This window comes from Rhea americana, unplaced genomic scaffold, assembly GCF_003343005.1.
Source record: "Rhea americana isolate MKP2758 unplaced genomic scaffold, rheAme1 scaffold_27, whole genome shotgun sequence".
Lineage (NCBI taxonomy): Eukaryota > Metazoa > Chordata > Aves > Rheiformes > Rheidae > Rhea > Rhea americana.
This window is the reverse complement of record NW_028186390.1, coordinates 3,858,289-3,865,654: the sequence shown is the minus strand read 5'-3', so window position 1 is coordinate 3,865,654 and position 7,366 is coordinate 3,858,289. Positions and strand designations below refer to the sequence as shown.

Below are 7,366 nucleotides of genomic sequence, written 5' to 3'. Positions count from 1 at the left end.
CCCCCCCAAGATGGACATGGCAGTCCCTGGGAGACCTCTGTTGCCTTCATGGTATCTACTGCCTAATCAAATGGAATCCATAGGGGAACAGAGGATATTTTCATCCAATTTTGTTTTAGAGCACCAAAGAAACATCTCATCTCAGTACTGAGATTGTTTTTCAAACTCCTTTTGCCTTCATGTGCATCTTGGAAGAACAGGTAGTAGATCCAAATAAAAAGCCAGCAGGAAGTAAGGAGCAATACAGAAGTACTGAGTTGTCTGATAAAGATTTGGCAAAAATAGAAGGGTGAAAAGGAAATAGATGTTCCTTCAGAAGGCAGAGCCTGACCACGTCGCCTTTGTTCTGGCTTAGCAAACGTACAGACCTCGGAGCGGCTGCGGCGCACGGCCCGCTGGGCGAAGCAGGTAGGCAGGAGCTGTTGTTGGAGGTGTCGGGCACGGAAGTGGGACAGTTCCCTGCCACCGGCCTTTGTTCCCGTCCACGGGGGTCGGACACGAGGAACCGTGCGAGCTTTTCACCACAGCTAATTGTGTAACCCTTACAATAGACTGGGAATACATCCATTTTCCTTTTTGGGTGTTTTCTATGCTTGCTTTTTCCAAAGCTGTGTTCCAGAGCTCAATTTGAATACTGTAAAATCAAGGCTGTATTCTCCCATATCTTCATATGTAAATTAACTTTAATGACAGAAATGATTACAAGCAAATTCCAGTGAAACCGCTGTAAACGAAGAAGGTGTCAGAGGCTGACTTTCCAGAAGTCAGTCAGTCAGAAGTCAGCTTGCCTCGGTGAGGGAGGTGTGACCTGAGGCAAGGATGGTAGGTGACTTTTGTGACTGTCACCTGTTATACTTGATTTTTCACAGACTCTTTCCATCGAGCTCTTGAGCACATCTGTTGTATGTGTTTGGAGAATACTGGAAAATTGAACCCAGCAGCTTTGAGGTTTCAGAGATGCATAGTTTCTTTCCAGTCATCTCAAGAAGTGAAAAGGATGGTAACAGCTGCTGAAATGAAGTATGGAAGAAGTTTATAAAGAGCAATAAAATAAATACAGTGAATTGAAGTAACAGATATGTTAGAGCTGTAACTGTATTCTGCTTCTGGAGAAATACAATGTTTTTGTCCTCGCTGATGCGCAATGCAGCATTTTACTGTGTTTCTTTCAGAAACTGCTGCACATGTAGTTCTTGACCATGCATCTACTCTCCGTTCGCGCCCGTTTCCTCTAGGCTTTGGGGAGTGCTGAGCTCTACGTACGCTAAGTGTAGTCCTTCCCCCTCTCACTTCTCATCCCCAGAGTACCTGCAGTGAGAGTGAGACCATATGAAGTGTGTGGTGTGATGCATTTGCTAGGAGCTTTTATGTGGCTGTTGGCCATGTAGTCTTGGGTATGGCTGCTTCTACAGGTGCCTTACTGGTTACTGACGTTAAAATGATTGTGTGACTGGCATTGGTCTCTTTTTAGGTGTTTTTTTTTCCTTCCATTCCTTTCTGCCTGCAAAATCAAACACAAAGCTTTAGAGCCCGTGCCCCATGGGGAAGGGAAATATTTTCTGTGTTTTGAGGGGAAAAAAAAAAAAAAAGGAAAGGTGACTAGGCCAGGTCTAGGGATATTGTGCTCCATTTCTAGAACTGTCACAACTTACCATATGACTGAAGCAATTTGCCTTAGATACTTTCCTTCACTTTGATCTTTCCCTTCTGCAAAACTTGGAATAAAAGTAACAGTTCTTGCCTTTGTTTTTCTTGTGTTGGCTCCGAGGCAGTTGCTGCTCTTACTATCTGTTTGTACAGTGTCTGGCACAACTTGGTATCAGTAGATCCTTTAGGCATTGCTGCGATCACAAGTAATGTTGCCAGTGATTTTTACATTTCTTGCATTGCAGATTGCAGACAAAAAAAAATTTGTTCTGGTACATTCAGGCAAAAGTATATAGTGGACTAGTAAGTTTGGCTATTTAAGAAGATGACTTCCTTCTTTTTAGGGCCAAAGCTTCCCTCTTAAAATGAAGAAATTTGTTGTCTTCTCCACTTGAATCATTTGTATGCTCTGTACAGTTATTGCGGTGCCCAATAAATGTGAAATTACTGAAAACATTTGAACATTGTTTCAGCATGATTATAGTGAATTCTAAAACCAAGCTTTAATGGGAAGACTGTAGCCGTGCCACTAGAGCCAGTGTATGTCACAGTGACTGCTAGTTTAGTGGGCTCTCTGAGTTGAGACTTCCAGCTCTATCTATATTTAAAATATTAAATACGACTTTTACTGGAAGGGAGGGGGAAAAAACGTGTGAAACTGTATGTGAGTGGGGAGTATGTCAAAATACGGAGTGTTAGATAATGATTCATTTCTGGGATATTGGATTTGCCTCCAGGCAGATTTGCTCAAAAGCTTCGTTTCCCTCCTTTATTTCATGTTCATGATGTATTTATTAGGTAAATAATAGCAAAGTCTAGTTGCGCAGTTCATAAGCTTTAATAAAAATATAATTGACAGTGACATTTGACAGTGGTGTTATAGAGAAGGAAATATGTGTTGGAGCTGCACACAGCATCATTTGCCTCTATTACTAAGGTCAATTTTGCAAGAAGTGCACGTGATGCGTATGCAAGGTTCAGGTGCACCTATTTCTAACTCTTGCTAGAATTATGTCTTTGAATCACCAAATACTTATAATTTCTCTTTATTAACACTCTCCTGGGGGAAGAAGACACGATCTGTCCTGAACACTTTACAATCCTTTACCTTATCCTACAAAAAAAAGGTAGAGATATGCTTAATCCCACTGAAGTGAACGTCTCTGCTCCTGACTGTGTATTAAAGTGGAGGGGGCGCGGGGGAGGTACACTTGCTGGTTCAGGGCTGAGAGACCTGATCTTGAAGATACATTTGTGTTCTACTTATGGCTCTGTCTTTTGGCTTTGATGTGGCTATTCACATACATATTAGCAGATGAGAGGCCTATGGATAGATTTTATTTATTTTTTTTTTTAATCTGTAGAAAAGTCCTTGTGGGACGCTAACTTAAGCCATGCTGACTTCTTTGCATTCAGAAGAACAGATATCTTAGGAGTTAAAACCTGTTTCCTGTTACAGAAAGAAGACCTTTGTGAATCCACATTTATTTTGTTTGAGAGGTTTTGTTTGTTTTTCCTTTTGTCATCATTATTCAGAAGATGGCTATGGGACCTCTGCCATGGCACCATTTGTTTTCACGCGTAAAAGCAAACATCTTGCAATGCTAATTAAAGAGCTTTTTTAGATAAAGTATGATCTTTGCATTATTTATCTAAATTCTTTTTTATGGGAGAATGTTCTGAGTTTGTTCATTAATGAACAATTTAGAAATAATATAAAATTAGACCTCATGAATTCTTCATAAGGCATAATTTACCATGATCATTTTTCCTAGCATTTAGGTGCTGCGAAGAGTTTATCCTGCATAGACAACACTTCTGACTTCTGAGTCCTCAAAATGAGCTGCCCACATGAATGCTCCCTAGTTGTTAGAATTTAATTCAAATTTTGGGTTCTTAGGAATGCTTGTAGTACTTCTAAAACGCTTCTCTTCATCACCTATAAATAATACGTATTTTTGAGATTCGTAATCGTAACTATGTTTTCTGTCATGTATCTCAGATTCATTTATCTTTATCAGTGGAAAATAGCAGAGTAATTAAAACTTAGATAACAAGAATTAAAGAAACTATTTGCTGAATATATACTGGTTTTCAGTGTATGTATGTGACAGTATTTCAATTCAGCATGCAGCCCTTCAGACTGCTAAGAACAAATTTTGTAAATATAAAACACGTATATTTACATTTATTGAGCCACTGGCTATTCTTTATGCATGCAATAGGCAGATAAGACCATCTTAATCAGTCTGTGGGTAGTTTTCTAAATGATTCATTAACTGTGCTTTGTAATGGTAGATGGATGTAACATTTACTGTAATAACAACTGAAGATTAATGTCAGTTACTGTTGTTTAAGCATTGTAATAGTTCTGTTTATACATACAGGTATTCTTTGTATTATTGCTGAAGCTACTATTTCAGCAGGAATAAATTGAAATTAATTAAATTAATTTGAAAAATTTATATGTAAATTTGATAGAGAAATAGTACTGAAACATTATTTGGAATGGAGGAGTGTCTATAATAGATATTTGGTGCTGATGTTTTGTAGGAGGGGTTCTACCAAGCATTTTGATTAGCTGTGTTTTGTAAAGCACTGGCAGAGCTTATGCTGTCTTCCAAAACAGCAAACCATTTCCTTATGAAATCTGTCAAGCTAAAATACCTTGCACTTTGCTTATACATTACCATACAAAGAAAGGTAGTGCACAAAGAAGCAATTTTTAAAAGCAGCTGTCTGATGAAATACATACGGAATTTGTCATATGGGTTGCTTTTTTTTAATTTACAAAATTGCAATCTTCAAATTCTGTTTTAAGCCACAGATAGTGGGGAGGGAAGTTTGAACAGTTTAAAGATGGACTATTCAAATTAAGTATGGGTGCCTAAATTACTGATGTCTATAAATAGTTACTACAATTTATGTTTTCTTTAAAGATACCATTAATTTATATGCAGATAATATTGCAGTATTGGAAGTCAGGAAAATTGTTCCAAAACAAAACCCCCTTCTATATCTCTGTATACCAGTAACATATAAATGTCATGGCACATGGCTTTTGCAATGTAATATTTCAGGGGCTGCCTGAAATGGGCATAGCTGCCTGAGTTAGATTAGAGAAAGTCTACAAAAGCATGAAGGTGCAAATTTTAAGTTGCATGTATGGAAGTATAACAGTAATGTTTTAAGGAACTGTAGTATATTTTATGTTAAAAAAAAAATCTACTGTTCGGGTTAAGTGACTGTTGGATTTTTCCACGTTTATTTTGCTTACATCCAAACAAGCCCTAAACAAGTTAGAGAGATTATAGCTGCCTTTAATGCTTTCATGGAAATGAATTGCATCTTATTAAGTATTCTACTTAATAACAAAGGTGCTCTTTTGTAAAATAATAAAAATATTATTACTGGTAATTAAAACATAATGAAACTGTGTACCCAGGAAACTATAGCAGCCTTTTTAAAAACAGTCATATTTTGGTGTAGGTATTGAATTGGAGATTTAAATCTTAGTGTTCTGAATAGAAGATATGGTGAGTTGCATGTTGAAGTATGTTCTTTGAATAAATAATGTAGTTGTTACACAATGTGCTGACTTATGCAGGATCAACTTCTTGATATTAAAACAATCATCAACAGTAAATGTCTTACTACATTCATATTAAATTCTTAACAGTGTATTTGAGTTTTAGATGTGTTAGGGGGAGAGAAAAAAATGTCTGAAAAGGAGAACTGGGAACATACCTTTTTGTTAGCATTAATAGCTTAAATCTTTACTAATTATGTGAATCAGTGTGTATGTCTAAAATAAGCATTACTCCTTTGTGTCCATAAGGACTTGAATGCCCGCTCTGGTACTTTAACTCTTTTACACAGAAAGCACTCTGTGCACAGAAACTTAAAATTATGCAGTGAAAAAAAATCACAATTTATCAAGTGTTTTATGATAAGTGTTTCTGGTAATTCCTTAGATTCTCAGCATTTTTCTATATCCATCATCTCATTCCTTACAGAGCAAAGCAATTATTAATAACCTATAACTTTGTAATAATTTAAAGGGCAAATAAGTGTCTCGATTTCCTTTTCCACTATGGAAAAATATGGAAAACTTAATTTGGAGTGAGTAACTAGGAAAAAACCTGGCACCTGGTGCAACAGTAGTTTATGCCAAGATATTTTGATGAGAAATTTTATATGAGGAAATCTATTTGCTCAGGAACAGATTGTTATACAGCAGCTTATTCTTGTATTTTGGATTTGCTAACTATCGTAGTTGAATTATATTTATTTGCTTGGCGTGGAAGGCAGGCACGCTGAAAATGCGACTAAAAGGAGTTTGCACAACACCTAAGTAGGGCAGCAGCCAGTTTTGAATTTTGTCATCTTTTATAGATTTTTAAAGATCCAGGGTTATTGTTTGTTATGGAAACTATACATAGCTGTTGTTTCTGTTGCTAATAATAGCTGATGTGCCTTTCTCGGTGCATTGAGCCGAAGTCCTGCTACTGCAGGAACCAGAATGGATGGTGGTATTCCTGTTTATTTTGGAAGGCCAGGATCAGTCCCTAAAATAGCAGTTTGCCTTGTGGCTCTTTATATTAGAAAGGCTATGGTTATATGGTTAAATTCCCACAGAAGGTTACAGTTAACTGTCAGCTGCATTACTCTCATCTTTGCACTGTATCATGTTAATGGTTAGTTATTTGCTGGCTAAAAGAATGGTTTTTGAGTCATATGATCTTAAATGAAAATATGCAAGAGTGTTAATATTGTCACTACTGGAGTGAGAAGTGTGCAAGTTAGTAGAGAAAAATGGAGGAATGGTGAATGTTCACTAGCAGTATATGAAACGATCACCTTTAACTGAAAGATGACGACAGTTTGTTAATCTTGTTCAACATGGCAAGGCAAATTTAAGTTCTAGTGCAGCTCTGGCCTTACGTGTTAGTGGCCTCCATTATTTTCCTTGGTTTCAGGGGAGATTTAAGGCTTTATCAGCATAAGCACTGTGCTTAGTGAAAACCTGAATTGGATTTTTTTTTTTCTATTTTTATTCAGGTTGGTGCAGTTGTGCAGATACAGTTCGTATGATCAGTTGAACCATGCCTCGCAGAATGCACGTTATCCTTAGGGTGAGAGATACCTTTACCTGCAGTAGGTTAATAGCAATGCTTAGAACTGGAGTAAGTATTTGCTGTAAGGTTACAGAGCTGCAGAGATCAAAAGGTTATTTTCCAGCAGGACTTTTGAGCTAAACAGATTTAGTAGCATCTGAAGCATGCAATAAAATGTATGAGTAAAGATATATAGGAAATCAGTAGTTTAAAAGAGGAAATATGGTTAACACTGGATACAGTGAATGTCCTGAGCAAGGAAGGTGGTTGATAAGACTTCACTTAATACAGCAGCAGTATTTGATGTCACGTGATAGATAAAATTGGCAATAGGATTCTGATATGGATCTGCTGTTTTTTTTTTTTTCAAGTGGTTACTGTCTTTGTGAAATTTATTTTCAAGAGAATTATGCTTTATATTTGAAAGGTCTCCCTGTTAAACACAGGGTAGCAAGGTTTCTTTTTATATGAAAAATGTTAAACCAGGTGGCTATTACTAGGCTTGATGGTCAAAAAATAGTAATAACCCAGAACTCTTATTTCCATTGATGAAAAAGGAGGTTTAATTCATATGTGAAGTATCAAAGCCAACAGTGAAAGAC

The 7,366-nt window shown here is 36.9% G+C and overlaps 1 protein-coding gene across 3 annotated transcripts in view; it reads left to right on the top strand.

The window, feature by feature from the left end:
* Positions 1-7,366, top strand: part of ELAVL4 (ELAV like RNA binding protein 4) — a 62,185-nt gene that overhangs the window by 10,830 nt on the left and 43,989 nt on the right. The gene's annotated exons all lie outside the window — the stretch shown is intronic.